Source organism: Podarcis vaucheri (assembly GCF_965113315.1).
Source record: "Podarcis vaucheri genome assembly, chromosome: 6".
Classification (NCBI taxonomy): Eukaryota; Metazoa; Chordata; class Lepidosauria; order Squamata; family Lacertidae; genus Podarcis; species Podarcis vaucheri.
The window spans coordinates 63909936-63934624 of NC_138764.1; the positions used below are offsets into that span (position 1 = coordinate 63909936).

General features: G+C 43.3%; 1 protein-coding gene across 1 annotated transcript in view; it reads left to right on the top strand.

Moving 5' to 3' along the window:
* The first annotated feature begins 2725 nt into the window (after positions 1 to 2725).
* Positions 2726 to 24689, top strand: part of PRELP (proline and arginine rich end leucine rich repeat protein) — a 29320-nt gene continuing 7356 nt past the window's right edge. Inside the window, exon 1 of the mRNA XM_082227179.1 lies at positions 2726 to 2934. The gene's annotated coding sequence lies outside the window, so the exon portion shown is untranslated. The remainder of the gene's footprint in view (positions 2935 to 24689) is intronic.

Genomic DNA, 24689 nt, shown 5'->3' on the forward strand with positions numbered 1-24689 from the left:
ACTGAGCTTTAATACAGAAATCATCATTTGCAGTCCATGTTATCGGGTAAAAGCAAAAGGAGTTTTGGCTCCTGGCTTTATGTTACATTACCTTTCTATGGCATCATGCACAGAGACTCAGTGAGCAAGCTAGTGGGTGATTCACCCTCATTACTTTTTCTTTTGGTGCTCTGACAGTGATGTATTTGGATCAATTAAAAGATTCATCTTGCAAAATGGGATCTTAGTTTCCTACTGATTTTGCATTTTTCCATTTGGCAGAAGCCAAGATCAATAATTGACTGTGTTTCTAGGCTTGACAAGTGTTTACTTCTGTGGCAGTGCAACTGGATCCCTTCAGCTTTTCCATCCCTCTCGCTTCCCGAAAAGGATAGATACATCACTGTGATCAGAAACTTCTACTGCTACCAATACCTCTTTATTTAGAACCCCGTGTGCTGGGAAAAATAAGATAGCTAGGCTTTAAGATCAAAATAGCTGTGTGACACAATGGTCCGTGTCCCTTTCCCCCTTTTCCTGTAAAAGGAAAACAGCCTTGGGAGACTACATATAGAAATGAAAAAGTGGCAGGGAGTTGTTTCTTAATCCTTTCTCCTACTGTTATTCATCTGCTAAAAATGAACCCCCAACTCATTTTTCTCCCTGTGAGGATCTTTCCACACATTGGTGAAGAAGCAGCTGGAGTGCAATACTGGCAACAATTGGCAGGAAGAAGAAGGGGTTAGCAGGCCCTCCTCCATGGCACTTCTACTCCTAGTAGCACGGCTTTTCATTAAAGGGGGGGAGCAGGTAACTCTAGGCTCATCCAAACTTCCTTTTGCACCACACTTTCCAGGTCCGTGCTTTGCAACCCTACAGAAGTTTGTTCAGAAGTATGACCATTTGATTTTATAGAATTGTAGAATTGCAGAGTTGGAAGGGACCACTAGGATCAACCCCCTGCAATGCAAGAATCTTTTGCCCGATGTGGGGCTGGAACCCACAACTCTGAGATTAAGAGTCACAGGCTCTACCAGCTGAGTTACTGTGCACAGGATTGAATTCAGCAGGAAAGGTCCCAATGTAAGGTGTTAGTATTCACATCATCAGGGACCCTTCCAACTCTGTTGTTGTTGTTTAGTCGTTTAGTCGTGTCCGACTCTTCGTGACCCCATGGACCAGAGCACGCCAGGCACTTCTGTCCTCCACTGCCTCCCGCAGTTTGATCAAACTCATGCTAGTAGCTTCAAGAACACCATCCAACCATCTCATTCTCTGTCGTCCCCTTCTCCTTGTGCCCTCCATCTTTCCCAACATCAGGGTCTTTTCCAGGGAGTCCTCTCTTCTCATGAGGTGGCCAAAGTATTGGAGCCTCAGCTTCACGATCTGTCCTTCCAGTGAGCACTCAGGGCTGATTTCCTTCAGAATGGAGAGGTTTGATCTTCTTGCAGTCCATAATTCTATGATTCTATAGAAAGCTCTGATTGGCTTGGGACCCAATTACCTGAAAGAGTGCAATCCCCAGTACCAGCTGTCTCAGTCCCTATGACTGCCAGGTGTGGTCTTGCTGGCACTGCTGCTACTGGGACTGCCCAGTGGCGCTGACCCATTGCAGGGCCTTTTCAGTGGTGGTTCCCCAGTTGTGGAATGCCTTTCCTAGGGAGATACACCTGTCTCCATAATTATTAACTTTCAGGAGGTTTTGAAAACATTCCTGTTTACCCAGGCATTTGGTGGCTGAAGTATACGGATCCTGGCAACCCTCAGATCATTGGATGGAATAATGTTTTGAATTGCTTCTAGAACATTTTTAACTGCAGCTGCTTTCAGACGGTTTCAATTGTAATTGTTTATTGAACGTTGTAACTATTTTAGAAAGTTTTTGCTTTGGTTTTTTATTGTCAAATTGCACATTTTCTGTTTTCTGCCCTAGGCTTCTTCAGGAGAAAAGGTGGGATATAAATTCAGTAATAAATGTGTGCCAACTGTTTTAAAAACTGGTTCCAACTAACAGGCTGCTTTTCCTTTCCTTTTCTTTTTTTAGCTTGTCTGGATTTCACTTTGCACTCTGCACATGGTGGGTGACATGTTGTCTGAACTGATTCCTATGAGCAGAAAGAGCAACGTGATACCCCCTCCACTCCAACTATATTAGACTTTATTTTTACAGTGGCATTTTGCACTTCCTGCAGCTTCTGTGGTTTAGCCCTGGTGCCTTTATCCTGGTCTTCTAGGAGTATTAAATTGCCACCCTTCTGAACTCCCAGGGCAGCCTTTGACCCTTACCCTAAGGCGGCTTTAACAGCCCAGCCAGCAATAACCTGACATAGTCAACGTTAACAATGGTAGCAACAAAGGAGGATTAGCATAGAAAAACAATTGCATTTAGAAAGAATGGGGAAATATGCACAGAACTGTCACTCGCTTTAAAACACAGGAATGCCATTTACTGCCCATTGAGCCTGGCTGTCATCGGAGTCCTGCTGCTTTGAAATGCAAACCTAGACACACAGATTTACTATAAAGTTAGGAGAGGACAACATGCTTATAGAGAGAGAGTGAAAGCTCCGCGTTTTTTCTTTTCTTTTCTTTCTTTAATGTGATTTGTTGAACAACACTCGCGGGGAGTTTTCTTGCCCCAGCAGAAGGAAATGTTATTACACATGAACCTTTCAGCAAGCCAGGCAGAAGGACATGCGTGTGGATTAGATGCCAGGAGTTTGGCTGCCAGAGAAAGACGTTATTGTTGTGACTTTCTCCTCCGCCCCTCGCTTGCTCCCACCCACCCCTCTCCGAGAGAATCTCTGAGGAACGGAACCGCAGAAAACACACACGGCTTGCAGGAGGGTCATTTGCATCCGAACCGGACTGCAGTGAGGAGGGAGAGGAAGAGGGGGAGGAAGAGTCCTGGAAGTTAAAACACACTCAGGCAGGAGGAAGGTCAGGTGGAAACAGGTAAGCCCTGGGCAGGTGCCCTCTATCTGGGGATGGCCTACCCTAAACAAGAGAAAGGAGGGACTTCTTTCTTAACCTGAGTCAGGTGGGACTTTCCCCTGTCTTATGGATCAACAGGTATTTTCTGTCTGGGTCTTCAAAGGCTGCTTTTTGTTTCAGTTGTTCATGCAAAAGTTCGGTCAAACAAACAAAGGAAAAGTGAAGTAAAGAGGTGGTTAAAAATGCTGAGACTGTTTCCATGGCAGCAAAACTTGGGGAACCCCCTTTTCCCCCTCATATGCTGCACACATCCACATACATCTGGTATGTTTATAGCCTTTGCCAAAGCAAGTTGAGTGTTTCAGAAGTCTCACTATCTGTAAGCTTGATTCATAATCAGAATTTTGTAAGGTATGGGGAGATAGGAGGTGAGTTTTATTTTCAGAGAGGAATATTAGGTTGTGGTTTCATTTTTTCCTTCTAAGTGGCTTCTGTTAATTCTGCTTGCACCGCATGCGCAATTTGTAAACGGTTTTGGATAGAAAGGAGTTAAGAGCCCCTAATTAGTTGAATAAAGCAGATTCAATTCCTCTTCGCACTCTGGTAGCTGAGAAAATCGTACGATGTTTATTTTTTCTTTGAGGGAATGAATACAAATTCTTTGCATTTCTGAGAATTTAGGGCTGCTTTCTGTTTTGTCACAAAGAAGTGAATTTCGGAAGACAGACTCATTCTCCCACACTCAAAGACTCCTGTGGCACAATGGGTCAGTGCATCTGGCTGTTAACCAGAAGGTTGGTGGTTTGAGCCCACTCAGGAACAACTGTGGGCAGAATTTCTGCATTTCAAGGGGGTTGGACTAGATGACCCTCAGGGTCCCTTTCAACTCTAGAATTCTTTGATTCTATGACTTGGTCCCTAGTTCAATTCCATAAAAGTTTCAATACCTAAAGAGAAGAACACTTTAAAATGACTGATGTGATTTAAGAGACACTAACAGCAATCCCATAGACACTGATTTAGGAGTAAGTCCCATTGAACTCATTGGGATTTATGCTGAGTAGGCATATATAGGATTGTGCCATAAGGCTTTAGTCCTATATATGCACTTATGAAAGAGCAAGCCCCTTTGGGCAGAGTGGGTCTTCTTCTGAGGAAGCATGCGTAGGTTTGCTCTGGTACACACCAGTATTTACAAACCACATTTACTTGGAACAATGTCCCATTGATTTCAATAGGTTTTTCTTCCAAGTGGGTGTATGTAATCTCTAATAAGGTTACTTGTAGCACCATCCTATTTTTGACTACTCACAAGTAACTCCCACATGGAGCTTTCTCCAAGGTAAATGGATATAGGTTTGCAGCATGAGTGTTAAGATTACCGTATTCAGTTTCATATATATTTATATACTGCATTAATGTTTTCCCAGGAAGCAACACACACCCCTGGTTCCCAAACACAGATACATGGTTGTTGTTTTTTTAGATGATTAGTTCAGTCAAAGAAATCTATCTAGCAGCCCATTTCAGTTGCTTACACTTCCATAGATTTTGAGACAAATTCCTAACTATCTGTTCTCGTGGAGATGTGGGAGTCAGAATAGCTACTCCTGGCTTATTGAATATATAAGTTAGAACCATTCTTTGACTAAATAGGTTTGCAGGTAACTGGGACATGGGCTGCATACACCCCACACATTTAAAGCACATACCCCCTACCTGTAAAGAATATTCAGAACTGTAGTTTACCCTTCAGAGCACTGCAATTCCCAGCACCCTCAACAAACTACAGTTTCCAGGATTCTTTGTGCATATGAGGCAGGGGTGCTTTAAATGTGTGGTGTGTATGCAATCCATCTTGCTGAGCCTCGGAGATTTGCTTAGGAACTTCAGCAGCCAGTCCACATTTATCCAGCATTTACCCACGGAAGAAAAGCTCACTAAAGCAGGCTTTGGGGGCACTCTTCGCAATGCCCCTTTCTTAGCCAGTAGCACCTCCATTCCTGGTGGGTTTAGGAAGTCATGTGCCTGCTGGGGGAAGGGCTATTTTCATGCAGGATGTGTACTGCGCACACATGCGCGCGCGCACACACACACACAGTCTTTCCCTCTTGGAACAGAATCCAACTCATGTGATTTTTACCAGAGATTAGATGTTCAGAAGAGGAGGTTGGGAGCCTTCTCCTCCACTATAAGGGGGGGGGGGATAGATGAGGCTGATATAGGAGCAGAACTTAAGCAATCAGGAAAGGGGCTTGGAATTGAACGGGCACTTCGCCTCTGGGGGAGAAGGGAGCTTTCAAGCAGCCGGGCTGAATTACCATCAATGCAAGCAAATCAGAAGTGCAGGATTTGGACTGCACTTTTGTTAGCTCTTTGGAAAGTCTTCCCTGTTCCTTGTGACTGGCAAAGAGCAACTGGAAAGAACTGGAGGTTCCAGGGAGATCTGAGGTTGCAAACATCAACGGCAAGCACAAAGGCACAATACAGGGAAGGCAAAAGTGTTGCCAGTAGCTGGTGTTACTGACCATACTGGTTAAGGGTGTGAACTGTGATCTGGGATGCCCATGTTCCAGATCTCATCCCAGCTACATCAGGCAGCTGTTATTTAGGGGGCTGGGCAACCAGTTCTAGCGCTACCAGTGCCTGAAATGAATAAATGGAGTATCATTATAGAGTTGGAAGGGACCCTGAGGATCATCTAGTCCAACTCCCTGGAATGCAGGCACATGTAGCTGTGTTAAGAGGATCTGCTTTGTATGCAGAAGGTCCCAGGTTCAGTTCCCAGCATCCCAGTAGGGCTGGGAGAGATCCCTGGAGAGCCACTGCCAGTCAGTGTGAATCAGGTCAACATAATCCCCTCTGGATGTTGTTGAACTCCAACTCCCATCAGCCCCAACCAGCATGGTCAGTGGTTAGGAATGATGGGAGCTGTAGTCCAATAATGACTACCCTTGGTGTAGATACTGAGCATGATGGACTAAAGATCAGACTTGGTATGAAGCAGTTTCTGATGTTCCTATCCAAGCTGCTTCAACCAAGAAGTTGGTGAAGACTAGGGCAGGATCTGTGGAGTCTGTATTCAGCAATGAGTTGCTGGGAATATTATCCGGGCCAAAGGGACCTGTGTTTTTTCAGGAGACTCCCTGCACTCCCAAGTTGTGTGTGCTACAGTGCCAGCCCACGTGGGCAGGAAATTCCCATCCCAAGACATGTCCTCTGGGCAGGCCTGTTGCAAAGACTGGGAGGCACAGCCTGTGCTGTTCGCTTGAATTTTTCTCATTTTATGCTGTGCAGTTTAATGGGGGAAAGACAATGGAGAGGCATTTCACCGTATTTTTGCACTCCATCTGGGAATTGTATATACACCAAATAAATGCATGATGTTTGCATTTTATTGTGCTGCTTTTGAAATGTGGACTCGGGCAGATGGAAACATAAAATGAGCCCTAAGGGATGTAAAAGAGTGCAGGCATTTAGCAATGGGGTTTTTCTTTTTTTTGTGTTGCAATATCACAGGAATTATCCAGCCAGTTGATTCCAGATGCTTTCTGTATGAGGCACACCCCATCTGCATGCAGGCGCAGAAAGCCTTCCCTGCAGACAAATGGCTGGGGTGGTCGAGGCTCCCTCCTTTAACCAGCCCACAAATAATTTGGAATGGTTAATGGTATGATGGCTCCAGCCCAATGCAAACACTCTCTTGCCTGGCTTTTCAGTCATTCCATAGTCTGCGGAGAGAGATGGTCTGCAGCTTCACCTCTCTGGTCTTCAATGTCTTTTGGAGACATCAGAAGAAAAGACTATTTTACTGAGGGTAAAGTTTCCTGCTTCTGTTTTAAGTTCAGGTACACCCAGCTTGGACTTCGTTGCAGCTTCCAAGAGGCAGAGAGAACCAACATTTCATTCTGATAGAGATAGGAAAGCTACCCAAAATATCCACAGTTGTCTCAGTGGAATGGAAATTGATTATACACATTCGACAAGCATATGTGAATCTTCATGCTTTACTTAGGCTTTACAGCATGCTTGGTTTGTGCTTGGGTTTAATTTTTTCATACAGAGTTTGAATGTTTTTGTCACGGACTGGAAAAGAAGGATAATGACTCATATAAACACTGGAAAGAGAAAGAGGTATGAACAGAGAGTCAAGGCCTGAATGTTATGGCAAAAGTTCAGAATCCATGTTGTCTGAGTGAAGAGCTCCAGTTCCTGACCACTGGAAGTCCTAGCCAGACTGCACTCTGACTTCTAAGGACCAAAGTACATATGACAGCAACAGATCCACGTGCTTCTATCTGGTTGTTTTCCAGTTACAGTGGTACCTTGGAAGTTGAATGGAATCTGTTCCAGAAGTCTGTTCAACTTCCAAAACATTCAGAAACCAAGACACAGCTTCTGATTGGCTGCAGGAAGCTCCTGCAGCCAATAGGAAGCCGTGGTGGACGTTTGGGTTCAAAAGAACGTTTGCAAACCGGAACACTCACTTCCAGGTGTGCGGCATTTGGGAGCCAAAACGTTCAAATTGCAAGGCGTTCACCAACCAAGGTACGACTGTATATATAAAGCAGGGTTGGGGTTGCAATTTAGGGGGTGGGTAGATGCTGAGGCTCAGAGGGGCAGTAGCTCAGTGGTGCACCCCATAATGTGCATTCACAAAGTCCCATGTTCAATCCCTGGTATCTCCAAATAGGACTAGGAAGAACTGAGTGTGAAACTCTCAGAGTAGACAGTACTGAGGAATAATGGTCTGACTCGCTAGTCCCTTCTGCATTATACACTTAAAACAGTATCAGACCACTTTAAACAGTCATGGCTTTCTCCAAAGAATTCTGGAAAGTGTAGCTTCTAATGGCTGCTGAGAGGTGTTAGGAAATCTCTATTCCCCTCACAGAGCTACAATTCCCAGAGTCCTCTGGGGAAATGGATTGACTGATAAACCACTCAAAAAATGTAGCCATGCATGTGTGGTGGTGAAGAATAGGAGCCTCCTAATGACTCTAAGCATCTTTAACAAACTGCAATCCCCAGGATTCTTTAGGGGAAGCCATAGTACTGCTCTGTTCTGCCTTGGTCAGACAACACCTGGAGTACTGTGTCCAGTTCTGAGTACCACAGTTTAAGAAGTATAGGGACAAGTTGGAATGTGTGCAGAGGAGAATGACCAAGAGTCTGGAAACCCTATGAGGAATGGGTGAGGGAGTTGGGTATGCTTAGCCTGGGAAAGAGGAGAGTTATAGGAGGTATGATAGCCAACTTCAAATATCTAAAGGGCTATCACATGGAAGATGGAGCAAGCTTGTTTTCTCCTGCTCTGGAGGACAGTACCCGAACCAATGGCTTCAAGTTACAAGAGAGGACTAAACATCAGGAAGAACTTTCTTTCATTAAGAGCTGTCTGACAGTGGAACTTACTCCTTTGGGAGATTATGGACCCTCCTTGCTTGGAGGTTTTTAAGCAGAGGTTGGATCGGCATCTGCCATGGATGCTTCAGTTGAGCTTCCTGCATTGCAGGGGGTTGGATGAGATAACCTTTCCAACTCTACAGTTCTAATGGTGGCTCTTACCTGTGGCAAGTAATTATTTATAGCTGATGCTCTGGCACCAAAATATTCCATTTTTTTGGATAAGTAGAAGTGAAGCAGTTTTATGTGTTTGTGTTGACCTGCCCCATGTCTTTTACCATGGAGCCTGTTCCACAGCCACTTTTCTGCCAGCTAGGCTCATTTACATTATTGGATGCTGGCTTTGGCTGTCTCTCACCTTCCTCTGATGTAGCACAGACACAACTGGGAAAGGCCCTTGACCCACTCAGCGTGCACATCTCATATTCTAGCAGCTATTGTGTGTGCAGATGCATAGCTCTGTTCAGGGGACACATGCTGGCCCACCACAGCAGTGTATATTTGAGTGGGCAGCAAGTGGCAACACAGTGTTGGAGGACAGAAGAGTGTGTGTTACACGGCTCGCTGCCCTCAGGTGTGGCGGAGGACGCTGTCCTGTCGCCAGTGCTGAAGTTAAGATTCATCTGCCAGTCTGGTTGGCTTCTTTATATGGAGTGCATGTGTGCCATCCTATCCTTTGCCTCAGACAGCAAAATGCCTTTGGAGTAGGTAGGCCTCAGGCTGCATAAGCACTATACATTTAAAGGACATTCCAAGCACATTTTCCCTCTCAGGGAATTATGGGCACTGTATTTTGTTAAGCATTGCTGGTATTTGTAATTCTGTGAGGGGTAAACTATGCAGAATTCTTTAAGGGGGGGGGATGTGCTTGGAATGTGCTTCAAGGATTTAGGTCTACACTTCTGCTTGCCCTGTGCCTAGAAAGCATGGGTTCAAGCAGTTTTCCAGTCCGAGTGGTTTGGCTTTTGCCCTGTGACTTCTCCGGGAAAACCCACTCTTCTGCGCTAAATCAGAACAAAGCAAAGCAAAGTGTGGATTAGTCCTTTGTCTATTCACAGCCTCCACTAAATCGAAGACAATGCAGCAGGAGGTTTTTGCTCACTCCTCATATTCTATTATGACACAAGAATGCCCCATGGAAAGTCAAAAGCAGCAACCGTACTTGAATTATAAGGAAGGCAGGACAGAGCCTGGTGAACAACAGCCTCCTTGTCTTTTGTGGCGGCCCTGTGAAAGCCCTTGTTTTTAAATATTGATCACTCCATATTGAATTGTTTTTGGAGTAATCAAACGACAGCTTCCCTGGCACGTTGCAAGTGTCCTAAATTCACTTGCCTCAGCAAATTTGCGTGAGTGTCTAGTCTGGCAAGAAAGAAAGGAGTTTCTGCCAATTCACCTTCTCACTATCTTCTCTTCTGATGTTTGAGAATCTGTCAGTTGCTCAAACCCCAGTGTTAAAAGTTGACATGCAAAACATGTTAGTGTTCTTCATCCTACACCACACCTATGAGACAGTTTCTATAGGCCAAACCTTGGGAAATAGCTACACCCATTGGCTGGAGGGGAAAGCCCAGTCCTCCTCAGTTGTGGTAAGTTCACTCATCTCCCTTAGCCCTTCTGCACTGTATACACACAGTTCAAAAGGAGAGTATCTCTGCCTACAAACTGTCAGTCTTTTGGACTTCCAAGGAGCTTTTCCTCACACTAGGCTTGCCATACATCAGGAAAATTTCTGACATGTCCTGGTTTTTGGGTGTAAAAATGGTGTCAGGAGGGAATTTTGCCGAAGTGGCAAAATGTCAGAAAAAACTGGGTACATGGCAACACGATGGAAAAAGCAGCAGAAACAGCTCTGAAAGCTTGAAATTGCAGGTTTCAGGATTTTCCCTTTTTGAAATATGGCAACCCTACCTCACATCTAACATGGTGAGTTCATCTGCCAGATTGCTACATGTATGGCAAGAGAAATTATTCTTTTGCCATCGCTTGTGTTGTGCATTTTTGCCTCAACCAGTCTTGCTCACTTCAATTCACATCTGGTATCTTAACTAAAATAAAACATTTTCAGTCAGATATTCTGGAGTCTGCCGAATGGATCAGCTCAAGAGTTTTGCCCCTTGCATGTCTCACCTGCTTGGTTCAAGAGAAAAATAATTTGAACAACTGCCTCTTGCAAGCACTGTCTTTCTAGCTGTTACTCATTAGCCAACATGGTTCCCTCATCTCTGACCATAGGCCATGCTGCCTTAGGTTGGTGTGAGTTGGCAACATGTTGGTGGCCCCTGCATTGCCCTATAGCACACCTATGTCCAGTCAACCATAGAAAAATATATTCCAGTTAATTGGAGAGAAAAGTTCTGTCTCCACTAATGCAGAGGTTGGGATTGGGACTTGGGTCAAAGGCAGGGCAGATATGCTACAGCCCCCTAGGTGATTGCTTTTAGAAATCTATGTGGAAGCCAATAATTAATTAAATTTTGGGAAGTCAGGGAGGGAGTCTTGTGGATTTCATGAAGTGCCTCACTACATATTCCCCCCTATGATCTAAGAACTTGTTGAAAACTGCCACAAGAAGGAGAGAGTTTGTATCTTTAACTTTCACAGTGACCTGTATACATTGGTTGGAGGACACGCTGGGGGTCACATTCTGACTCTCTCAACACACACACAAAATAGGTCAAAGTGTTTTTGACATTTTCCCTACACAGCTCGCTTCTCCTTGCATGTTTTTAAAAATAGGGACTTAGGGTGACGCTGAGTGCAGAATCTAACTAAAACCTATTTGAATCTAACTAAAACCTATTTGAATATTTAGGCCACTTTCAGAATTTGAACAAATCAGACATGTCCAGGTCATACACACCAGCATCTTCTGAGAAACTTTAGAAGTTAGCTACTTTTCATAACAGACAAATACATCAAGCTAGCCATATAATTTTCAGTTAAAATTATATCCCATAGAGTTAGGCCACAGATTGCCCCCTTCTTTGTGAACTGAGGGTCACTGTTTTCCAGACAGGGGGCTGGAAAGGTATGTTGCTGCACAAACAGACCTCAGGTTCAATCACATATGGTACATGTTACATACAAACCCAAAAAAATAATAATACTAAAGGTAGACTATCTGTTTCTTACAGCATTCCTTTTTATGCTTTTATTAAAAGATTTTCTTGGGCAACAAAAGTACATACAACACCTCTGTTTTCAAATCACAGAGTCCTTCCTACAGGTCGGTTACATTCAGTGTGAGACATTCTCTTTTTTAAGGCTCAAAGTTGTGGCCAGAGTTCTTGTTCCACCTCTATAACATGCACAGTACAATCAACAAGGCCAAATAAAGTTGCCTTGGGGGATGGATTCAGCCCAGGCTATCTCTGATTTAAACAGTGGGATTTAAGTATGATTTTTGCTGGATTTTGCTTAAAATTTGCTTTGTAGTGTACTTAGTTTGTTTATTTGCGGCCCGCTCATTCTTAATTTCACCATCCGTCCTTTATAATTTGTGAGCTCAGCTCACAAATGTTATTTCAGGGTTGAGCTAGTAAATAAATGTGTATTATATTGTTGAAAGCCCAGCTACATAAATATAGAAATAAATGACACACTTACAGATTGCATCATCAGAAACTAAAAAGGTCTATGCTAATTCAAAGCAGATTGGCACTTCTTTTATGACTTTATAGGAAGCTCCTAAAATTCAGTGTTCACATTTTGCATGCATGGAGGTTTGTTCGCCTCCAGTGCCTCCAGATCTGAATTCATTTTTAGTTCTCCTTACAAGAAGCTGACATTAGTTCTTGTATCACAAAAAAGAAACTTTTGGGATAAAATCCAGAGGAGCAAAAGGAGGGGCGTTAGAGTGAAAAGGCTGTGTTCTTACTAGAGGGAACTAGACTTACAGAAAAGATCATTTTGCTGAAATAGTTTTCTGAGACATTCATTTTCTTCCCATAATTCATATGCTATGTCCCTGCTGAGTCCACCATTTTGTGTTGGAGCTAATGATTCCAAGCCCCGACCCCATTAAGATGATGGGAAAAAGCAGGAACCAAAGAATTCTAGGTTTAAGATGAGACAGATGGCAGCAAATACAGGGGGAGGGGAGGAGGCACAGAATCTCTTTATGGAAAGCGTCTGTAACTTAGATGCCCAGGAATGTTTTGAGACAGCTCAGCCAAAATATGTCAAAGGCGGCCAAGCTTCCCACTAATTCGGTATGCCAACAGCCCTGTAGTGCATGTTCCTTCCCTTTGCCCAAGTATCTTCCTCAGACTCAGACAGACCTTGTGGTGTTGTGTGGATTTGAGGAGGGGGTGTCAGGTGGCAGTATTATTTGATGATGCAAATAGGGTGGCCACTTATGCACCACCAAAAAAATAAGAAATGCATCTCTGAGAAAGAAGGCAAAAGAGGACACAGAACTGCATAAACTTTCAATTTGCTGATTTATATTTTGTAGATGCAAATTTAGAAATAGATGTCTTTGTGCTCCTTTCCTACATCTGTTTATCATTGAACTGGACAGCAAAGAGAAGATCCTTCTAAACAGAGGATTGACAGCCTTTCAATAGAGGACATGTGTAAAGTAGGAGACATGTCCACTCTCTAAATGAAGACACTGCCAGGCCATCATATGTATGTAAGAGAGGTTCCTAGGAAAGCATCTGCAATCACTGGAAAAAGCGTATGCAGGCCTGCTTACTGGCAGATCTCGCCATTTCCCAAAATATTTTCAGACCGATCTTTTTGACTTCTGACTCTGTCTACTGTTGGTCCTCAGTGTTTTCTTGTTAGCGTAACACTGTTGACATTTCCTCACCGCAGACCAATTGGGAACTTGACAGCCATACAGCACTGTTTGTTAATGGGGCAAGAGCTGTCTGATGGAGCCTGGCTGGTTGGCTGGCTGCATACATGATGTCAGTGGCAGCTGGACTCCTAGCTGTATGATGGACGGTTGATGAAATGAAACATGCTGAGGTTAGTAGACTGTAGAGAATCACAGCATAGGCGCAAAATATTCCATTTTTTAAAAACCGCAAGCCATATTTGAATGTGGAAAGTCTAATTTTTAGAAGCTTCCAAATGTTTTTGACAATCTAAAACCATTGTCCACCAATTGCTAATGATGCTAACACTAAGTTGGTGAAGCACCTTAAATAGGGGGGAGATTAGGATAACCCACTGCATAAGAGGACGGGGCTCCTGAACCTTTGATTGTTATGTTAAAATGGCAATTCCTGCAGGGACAGTTTTTCTCACCCTTTTTGCTGTTCTGTTCAACCCTCAAAGCAGAGACGGGAAGCCTGTGCACAGACACCTGATGTTGCTGGCCTATAACTCCCATCATGCCTGACCATTGGGCCATCCTGGGAGTTGGAGTCCAACACCACCTGGAGGTCACAGTTTCCCCATAAACATATAGTAGCCCTATCTTACTTTGCCCTTCCAGCAGATGTCAAAGCGATAAACAACTACCTGACATTCAGAAGACATCTTAAGGCAGCCCTGTTCAGGGAAGTTTTTAATGTGTGATATTTTACTGTATTTTTGGTTTTTATGGAAGCCGCCCAGAGTGGCTGGGGAGGCCCAGCCAGATGGGCGGGGTATAAATAATAAATTATTATTATTATTATTTGCATGGGCAGTCAAAGCATTTATAAAGCCGCATACATGGGAAGGGGAGAATTGTACCAATTGCCCAACGTCCTTGTTGTATCTGACTATACGTGTTGGAACTCACATCTGCACAGGGGCCTTACACAGACAGTCCAATACACTATGACTATGTTTGTGTGATTTTTTACCCTTGAAAAATAAAGGGTAGGAATCCTGTGTGCAGAGCCTACATGACCATCCACATTAGGGTTCTATCAGTCCTGTTTACAATATGGGGATATGTTTGCAGAGATTTTTGAATTTTCATTAGTGAAGTATCTTTAATCATACCCAGGATGATCCCTTTTTAAAGCCAATGCTTTTTTTCTTAAAAAAATGTTTAGGGGTACTCTCAATTTCCTACTCATATTGAAATACTGCCCCTCAATGAGGCCAAACTTAGATTCAAAAAATGTTTAGGGGGTATGCGTACCCCTGAGCCTCCCCCCCCCCCCAGAAAAAAGCACTGATTAAAGCATATTAAAGAGAAACTCATTCCATGGTGGGGCAGCAGTATTGGACATGCCTACTCTGCCCAGCCTCCATGCATTTGAGGAACAACTAGCTAGTTTATGATGGAATATAAACTATTTTAGCCATTTGCCAAGGCTTGGTGGCAGCTGATTCAGAATATACACGGATCTCAGATGCCCTGTCAGCTAATTATTTTTAATGTGGAACCACAGAGGGAATTTGACTTGATACACTGTTATTATTATGTCCCCAATTAATCATAGGTGCAGTATTGTTTTCTTACTATGTCAGCATTGAATACCAGATTTGTCCATATATGGCCTCTAAATGTCTGCATGTGGTTTAACGTCACCTTCTTTGCTTTAATTTAAGACCTGACAACTTTGCTAACATCAGTGAAGTTTTGAACATTATAGTGCTGGTATTATATTTGTAGAGCATCCTGGAAAAATACATAAAAATATATTTTATGTATTTTAAGATTATATTTAACCCCATTTTCCCAATTCTTCAGGCAGCTTACAAATCAGTAAAAGGCAAGAAAAATAAAACCCAATTAAAACTAAGCATACTATTAGCCACACTAAAGTGACAATAAAAACTAATTCAGCTGCAGCAAAGCCATAAGCAGCCCCAAAAGGAAAGCAGTTTGGCTCTTGGGACAGAACATTCCAAGACTGGGACATGGGGGTCAGAGAGGTGATCAGTTTCTTCGGTGAACATGCTGCAAAAAAATACTGTTGTGGGAATGGACCACTAATGGACTCCATGTTTTATTGTTTCATATATTAATTGAAATATCTATATCCTGCCTTTCCAACTCACAATGAAAGCAGTGCCATAATTGAAGAACAATCACACTGTGACCTTAAAAAGCAACAAAAACAGTAGAGCAGCTGGTAACCAGCAGTATACTTTTCAGCACTGAGATTTAGGAATGAGCCAAACTATAAGCATGCCAGAATAAAAAATGTGTTGGCCTGAAGCCCACAAAGAAAGGGAACAATGTGATCTTGTGGACTAGGGAGTTGTACAGCCCGGCTTTCATAATTCTCCTGTGTCTTCACCAAGATATTTATCTATTAATTTATTTTTGCTGGGTATGTTGTTTCCAAAGACAATTTAAGCCGTTGGTATTAAGCTATGAGTCTGTCATGGCTTCGGAACCAGGTACAGTACCTTAAGGACTGCTTTATGAGTACCAAGCTATATGGAAGTTAAGATCCTCTACTGAGTTCTTTCTCAGAGTGCCACCGCTGTTGACAACAAAGTGCCCAGAGTGTATAATTCCCTCGTGGAGGAGTTTGTCTGGCTGTCTTTAAGACTGGCAGATGAAGGTGGGGGCAAGGGGTGCGCTCCACCCTGGGTGCCATCTGGGGGTGTGTGACATCGCGTCTGCCCCCGCCCCTGGAAGCTCAGCGCTTGCCGCACACCACCGGGACATTCGCCACTTGCCGTGCACGTCCTGGAATGTGTACCGCTTGCCATGCACCCCCCCCCAAGGGCGGCGCGCCATGCTCCCTGGGACGCATGCCAGCCACGCTCCCAGATGTATGCCACTCCCGGTGCCGGATATATATGAATGAATAGGAGCAGCCCACCCATGAGGCAAGGTGTCATGACCTCCTCAGACAGCAGGATCCACAGGGGCAGCTGATATGGCCTCCAAGGAATGCATCACTTGCTGATACTGTGGTGGCGACAGCAGCTGCAGCATGATCCTTGGAGGTTGAATCTGCCACCTCCTCAGCTTCCTAATATCATGTCTCCTCCTAATGTCGCATCTACAGCAGCCACATGGTGGATTGGAGACACTGCTAGTCTCCTCCCACACCTGTTCAAGATATAAATCTTTATTTCCCCTGATGTAGATCTTCACTCACTCCTTCTTCCTTGGCATGGAGGCTGAACATTTTGTGGTCTGCCTCAGGTACCAAAATGTCTTGAGCCAGTCCTGTATATGACTGTAAAATGAGCAGTTAAGGTGCACGACAACTGGCCCTTGTACATTAAGGTTACCAGATTTTTTTCAATGAATCCGGGGACACTTTTCAACTTCAATGGATTTTGTCAGGGGACTGATTTGTAAATCTGGTAAACGGGGACGTCTGGTAACCTTATTGTACATAGTCCCGAGGTTTCATGGAGAGTGTGCACATAATCTGTTCATGAAGAAGGAAGTGTGCACATTTCCCCAACACGCTTTAGAAAATTTGCATATATCGATGTAATTATGTACATTTTCTGGTCATTATGCATAATCCCCAATTAGCCATTATCTGGGCTGTTTCTGCCCCACAGACTAATCTTATATGGTCTTCAACATATCCTCAGTCCAGTCTACTTTTCACCATTCTCAGCAGTTCTCCAGTCAGCTGAGCAGCGAAACAAGGATGGAAATGCAGGAAGAGGAAAGCTTAATATCTTCCCTGCTCCTTCCACCATATTGATAGAAATTGCTCCCCTACGCTGCTATTAAGCTCAGGAAAATGTTGAATAGCAGCATAGGGTCAGTAATCATTGGAATCACAGGGGAGGGAAAAGTTAACTAGTTGAGAAAGGGTTGCCATGCAAAGAAAAAAGAGCTGGGAGAGAAAGAATGTGAAGAACCAGAATTCTCATGGGAAAGAAAGTGGAGGCAACACCAAATTCTCCGAGGAATCAACAGAAGCTGCTGCCAAGTAATAGGAATTGTTAATACAGTATTGATTCTGCTAAGCAGGGATGCTTTCACAAGAGCACTTGAAAAAATAATCTTGCACTAAGTGTGATTGCCCCCTGAAAGAGAAAGCAGCTCATCATTGTGAACTCTTCTGTGGCATGAGCCTGTAACCTTTCTCATGTAATAGTATGGGGAAACTGTGGCCCTCCAGATGCTGCTGGCCACCAGTTCCCATCAACCCCAGCCATACATGGCCAATAGTCATAAAAGATGGCAGTAGAAGTTCAACAATAGCTGGAGGACCACTGTTTCCCCACCCCTGATGCAGGAGAAGATGGTCCTTCAAGTAACCTAATCCCAGGCTATTTGGTTTATTGATTTAAAGGTACTAACAAGCACTTTGAACTGGGTTCAGAAATGAACTGCTGGCCGGTGCAGATGGAATAGCAATGGAGTCAAATGGAGGATGTGACTGTGTTCTGCACTGATTGCTTGTTTGCTTCAGAGACGAATCCACTGCAGGGACCTATAACAAAGCTCCAGTGGCCTCATTTGTCTTGCAAAAATGCCATGAAAAGGTGGTGATGGCTAACACACCACCAGGTGTGGAAATGCGGCTGTCTGAGAGGTTTTGCGGGGGTGGGGAGGAAGCAATTGTCAAGGGAATATTTCTAACAGCTCCCTTCCCTTTTATTCCTTATCCTATTCTTTGAAAAGGAAAAGGCATTGTCCAAGCATAGCTATTCGTAGCTTTATCTGTAGTTTGTCCCACAGTATGCTAAATACATGATGGGTGCATGTACACAAACACAAACTCCGGGAACCCTTTGTGTATTGCACTGAATATTTCCAGCACTATCCCCAACTTTTGATGTATCGCATGGAACATTTCTGCACCATCACATTACATTTGCAACAACAGCAGTAGGAAATAAAGTAACACACTTGGAACAATGATATGTGAGAGGCTTCCAGGCCTACAGTGCCAGGTTGCTCTGTAAATCATTTTGACCCATGTCACTCGAGCAAGTAAGAAAACACAGGGCGAGTCTGTGTACTACTTCTTTTTTTAAGCCAATGTAATCAAGACTACAAGCTCTGTGTCAATCTAATGGCTTGTCTAAGAGAGAAGCATGATGCTTTGTACACATTTTCACACACCATCCTGTAATCTTATGGAAGTGTCTCTTTGCTGAATTGAGTTTAGGTTAGCTTTGACTGGTAATCTTCCTTCTTGCAGAAGCCTATCTGCTTAGCAAGTCTGTTCAAAGGCGGGTCAACTGCTGTCAAAATTTCAAAAATCCATTGTCGCAGTACCATGTCTGGGTATTAGCATAAATGTGGCTTGTGATTACAGGCCTATAACCCACTTTAGCTAAGTAGTTATATTGTTAATTTTCAGGGCTTACCTCTGCTTAAAAACCTCCAATGAAGGAGAGCTCACCATCTTCAAATGGAGTCAATTCCACTGTTGAATAGTTCTTACTGCCAAAAGTTCTTCCTGATGATGAGTTGTGATCTCCTTTTGCAACTTGAATCTATTGAGTCCTAGCCTTCAGAGCAGGAGAAAACAAGCTTCTTCCATCTTCCATGTGACAGCCCTTTAGATATTTGAAGAAGGTTATCATATCTCTTCTCAGTCTCCTTTTTTCCAGGCTAAATATAACCAACTCCTTCAACCATTCCTCATAAGGCTTGGTTTTCAGACCCTTGATCATCTTGGTTGCGCTACTCTGCACATGTTCCAGTTTGTTCATATCCTTGTTAAATTTGGGGGCCCAGAACTGAACCCAGCACTCCAGATGTGGTCTGACCAAGGCAGAATAGAGTGGGACTATGATTTCATTTTTAAGCCGTATAGCTCTGAAATAAGCATGGCCTATGATATCCAAGTTCACTAGCAGCATCTTAAGCAATAAGGGACTTGGTTATACAGCATGAGGCTAGAGAACTGAAAAGACTCAGCCTGTAAGCATTTCTTTAGTACACCCAATAAAACACGACTGCCGGGCCTTGGCAAAAACAGACTCTTGTGAGCACTATTATAAGATAGAGTTAAGCCACACAGGCTTCATGTATCCGATTCTTCAGAAATCCCCTACAGCTCAGAACATTTCTCTTATCTTGCTTCACTTACAAAGGCCGTGTTCCCAGATGTGGGGAAATTGAACATATTGGTAGGCTGCACAGCACAGCAAGCGGAGCAACCAATATGTGCATTGCTCTGCCACAGTGAAATTAATAGGACAGAATAAGTCTGTCTGCCTGTGTGGCACAGAGATGCACAACTCTGTTTATTTCTGTGGTTGCTCATTGTGTGCGGGTGTTAGTACAAATAGGAGGGGGAGTGTGGCATATGGGTCAGAGCAGGACAATTTGGGCCCATTGCCACGACTGGAATAGGCTCTGAATAGGCCCTTTTAATGGGTTGAAAGGTGCATACTTAAAAAACTAGAAATCTCTCTGTGTGTGTGTTCAGTTGGGTTTGGGCAGTGCCACATTTAGGTGCTGAGCTGAGGGGCCCAACATTATGATGACGATATCACCTGTATTTGTACAGGTGCATACTGAAAAGGTCCATAAAAAGCAGCTGTACCAAAAATAATTATTGTGAAAATAAGGAATATTGGGGGGCACCCAATTTTTTTCTTGCTCAGGGCACCATATTACCAGAGTCTGGCCCTGGTTTGGGATTTGTCAGTTGATCCAAAAGAGCTGCATGAGGGCAGAGAGAGAGAGAGAGAGAGAGAGAGAGAGAGAGAGCTACCTGTGCATTTTAAGGGAGACAATTCAGTTCCTAGAGTTACACCAGCTTGACTCAGTGTTTCCAGCGTGACCAATTGCAGAATACATTCTAATAGACCACGATTAGGAGCTGCTCTGTTAGGTAAAATAAGCAGAAGGAGCTGCAAAATGCAACATGGTCCCTTGACTTTAAATCTTGTGATTGGATTTGTTTTCAAAAGTCAACAGCTGGAGGGCCACGGGTCCCCTGGACCAAGTTTCAATACGATTCTGCAAAGGGACTCTGGAAAAGTTTCCAAAACAAGCACAATGACTTATCTATGGTTGCAAAGGAAGTTTGTGACAGGGTATGGGCCTAAAACCATTTCTTTTCTGCCCAAGGGAGAAGCTTGCTCCTGTTTTGCTGGTTGCTGTAGTTGAGAGCCTGACAGCACCCTTAAGACTATTTGGTACTGATTCATTGTCTTGTGAGTCAGCTTCCATATTAAGCATAGATCACTAAGGCGATATTTCCATTGAACGTGTTCCAAAGCTGCAATAAACCATTTTGGCAGAACTTCTAATGGCTCCAGTGCCCCTTGGCACCATTTGAGGCTCCTAAGTTAATTAGGCCCTGCTTGTGCATTTTTACAACTGAGAGAAAAAGTGTGGTGCAGATTTCAGTGCAGGCGCTTGGTGGCAGTGCTGTTAAAATATCCATTTGTGCTGAAGTGGAACACTGTGGTTCAAAGCTGTCAGGATTTTTCCACGCTCAGTAGGAGGATGCCAGGAAACGAAGAAAGTAACCTCGCCCACCTCATCACACCCCAGCTAAGCAACTTTCCCTTTCCTCTCCATATGTTCTGACAATTTGCATTCACATTTGCCAGATACATTGTGTTGGAGTATTCACAACCTTGGAACCTCAGCAGCGTTGCTCCTGCCTTGCTAAGGATTTAATAAGTTGACGGTTGCAAAATCACTTGGACCCAGCCATTTCCCTTGCATGGCTTTAATGATGACAACCACTGTGCCTGTTTGGATCTAACTGCCTTGTGCTTCGGGTTTTAAAGACCAGATGTCCAAAGCACTTCTCCCTTCTCTGTGTGTGTCACATTCTTTTAAAAATCTGGCCATAATTGGAGCTGTGTTTGGTATGCTGAAAAATCTGCCACTTACTTTGATGCCTAATGAGAACCAAGTCCTTAGGAAGCCTGATGGATGGAGTGACGGAAAGCATGGGAAAACTTAATTCCATAATTTGAGTATTATTTTCTTTTTATTGATGACATCCTATGTTCTCAGGGTGGCACAGCTAAATATGGCTAGGATACAATATGGAAAATAAAATAAATCACAATTACCGTTTGAGACACAGCCCAGCAGAGATTAAGCAACACAATTAAGCATGAATAAGTCCTTAAAATTTTAAAGGATACACTAATAAAAGTAGGATGGTGGTGGGTGTGCAATTGAATTCCAATCTTCAGTGCTACCACACAAAATAATTTGGACCCAGATTATTAGGATATATCACAAGCAGAGAACAGGAGCGAGTAAATGAAGTCATTATGAGAATAATAAAAAGAATCATTGTGTATGTTGGCACCCTTCTTTCTCTAGTTCAGCTTTCCCATGCAAACAATTAGCTTTGTGTAAGATGCACGTTTGGGTGGATCAAAAGCTGTTGTGTTATTTTGCACAGGATTCAGACAGGGCAGGATGGGAAGTTAAAATGCCTCCCATCAAATGCTGCAAGCAATTTAAAAAAAAATTTTTTTTTGAAGGAGCCACAGTCCAAATACATAGGTATAGGTGCATGATTCTTGTTTCCCTTCCTCACATGAAAAATGAAGAGATTGTAGACATTAGCTTTTCAGTAAGAAGACAGCAGTTCTCTGCACCTTTCTCAGCTGCTATTACACCTACAGGTTCTTTACAGCTTTCAAGGACATTGTTGTACAGGCTACAATTTGCTCACATTTCCTTCACAGCTGTGACCATGAGAAGCCCTCTTATTCTTCTGACACTCTTGAGAATAAGGGCCTTTCCAGATGGTTGTTTAGAAGAGGATGCTATTCTTCAGTGAGATATTTATGCTAGACCTACTCTAGAAGTGGCTGTGTGGTGTCCCAGCTTCCATGTAATGAAGGGAAGGGCAGCCTTGCTGCAGAGGTTAGCAATGCTTATGCTTACAAACAAGGTAGATGTGCTCTTTGTTTTCAAGATGAAGGAAACACACACAACCGAAAGGATGGTGCTGAAAAAAGAAATGAGGTATTCTGAAAATGGAACTGGCTAGCAGGTGCTCCTCAGTTTTTCCAAAACATATACTTAAAAAGCTGTCCGAGTGCAATCATCACCATCATGAATAAAACAGCCATTTTTAAAAGGTATGGAATGCTGTGGGATTGGGAGGAAAAGATACAATGGAGAACTTTGTATGTTTTACAGCATTGGCTGTCCATCTATAGAATTCATTAAAAGAGATATATAAATAAGACAACAGGCCTAAACAATTTTCAACTGCAGGGTTTGTTGTGCAAATCACTTCCTTTTGGTATCGTAAAAAGGAGATGAGATGGCAAGCTGTAAACACATGATTTATGAAAAACCAAAAACCAAGAATATGCACTGCAATATGTATTCATGAGCTTAGGCGATGCTCTTGGTAAAGGCAGGTGCTTTCCCTTTCCAGGGAACCCTCCTGTACTCAAGGCTGGAAGCCAGCTGTGCTGATGGCATGAGGGGCACTGATCCAAGGCTAGGTTGCCAGGCTGCAAGATGGGGATCACATTTATCTCTTTCACAAATCCACAGCTGTGAAAAGAAAGCTATGAAAATTGAAGATATTGAGTGTAGTATTCAACTAAGTTGACTGATTTAACTTAATGAACATGACTGTGTTAGGATTACAGGTTTCACTAGGTCTGCTCTGATTGCAACTTAGTTGACTACCACCATAAAGCAGTACATCTAGTTCCCTAAAGTATGAGTCAAGGAACCAGAAAATGGAGCAAAAGAACCCCACACCTTAGCATTCTCTTCTTCTAGTTTTGGTGGCTAATGCCCCTTGTTTGTTTATTGGCTGTATGCATGTTCTCCAAACATTTACTGAATATCTTAGGCATCGGCATTTGATGTACAAGTATTTGCAAGGTTTGACAGTTCTCTGTTGGCTGATGTGATCAGCATTTGATAGCATCTTTTTTTATTAATAATTTTTATTAGTTTTCATTTATAACAATCCAATAAAAGCCACATTAATACAACACCAAATTATAATGCGATTAAAAAAGCCAATTATCCAAGACCAAATTAAACAATTTTGAATGACTTCCCGTGTTCTGGATTTCAGGGAATGGTGTTCTTATTTCATCCTGCTCCAATACTTTTAGTTAGTCCAAATACGACAGTTCCAATCTTGAGCCTTTATTTTAACAGCCACTGATCTGATCTGATGGCTTTCATTCGCATTTGATAGCATCTTACATGCAGTAGCAGACAGCATCTGACATGTAGCTGTCAGCAGCTGTCAATAGCTGTCAACAGACATGCAATAGCAATTAGCATTTGGAAGTAATTTCAATAGTTAATTTGCAACAACACATTTTAGTTAATTAGTTTATTAATTAAAATTAAATCAATCAAAACAAATTAGTGTAACAAATAACAAATTTCAACATCAAAATATCATTGTTGAAATTTGAAAATTAAGCAGATTTTGAAATTTTGCTAAATATAGTATGCGCTCTAGCAGAAAGTACCTGAGCTCAAAGCCTGGGGTTGTATCCAATCCTGGTTTTGTGCAGAGTTTAACTATCATAGGATCATAGAATTGCAGAGTTGGGAGGTACAATAAGGGTCATTTAGTCCAACCCCCTACAATGCAGAAATCCGGCCCACAGCCATCCCTGGAGTGGACATGAACCACCAATCCTCTGTTTTAAAATCTTTAAGACCTAAAAAAAAAAAGTTTTTAAGGCTGTTCTTGAATTTTTTTATATTGGCTGAGTCGGTTTATAACTGATGGCATTTATTGTACTGCTGCACGGTAATACTAATTTTTGAAAGCCCGTTTGCCAGGACCTTGTCCTAAAAGGTGGAATATAGATAGGTCCATTAATTTCACTAGGTCTACTCTGAGCAGAACTCATTTAGTGATTATCCTTGGCCTTTTTCTTTACCACTAACAGCCAACTCCTTACCAGTCATACCCTTCTTAAATCTTTGTCCCTGGTTGGAATGTGCACTTGAACCCTGATATTGCCTCTTCATTGCCTGGCTGGAGGACAGAGCAGGGTGTATGAGTGTGTGTGTAAACCAGCCTCCAGCACAAATAGAAGAGTTACATGCATTGCTTTGCCCACTTTTGCCTCTGGCCCTGGATGCCACTGGCACGTGGCCCCCAGAAGGTGGGCCAGAAGAAAATGTGGCTTTTGAGCTGAAGAAGGTTCTCTACCCCCTGGTATACAGGATTGCAGAGGTGTAGTTGGGGGGGCATTGTGCACTGGGCGCCACATCGTGGGGGGCGGCGCTTACCATGGGGCCTGCAGCTCAAGCCATGCTTCCCTCCTGGGTGTGATGTGGTGGCTCAGGTGCCTGCAGGCTGTACACTGACTGAAACAGCAGTATGGGGCTTGCGTCTGCCCACCGCCTCCCCCTCAGCCACCCTACAGCTGAAGGGGAGGCAGCAGGCAAACTCCTTGGAGGAGTCCTGCCCCATCACACCCCACTCCATGGGCGGCTTGCCCCATCCCTAGGGTGCGCACGCTACTCCGGGCACCATAGCAGCTAGCTATGCCACTGCAGGATTGCTCTGCCTGACCATAAAAAGTTGTGCACCAAATAA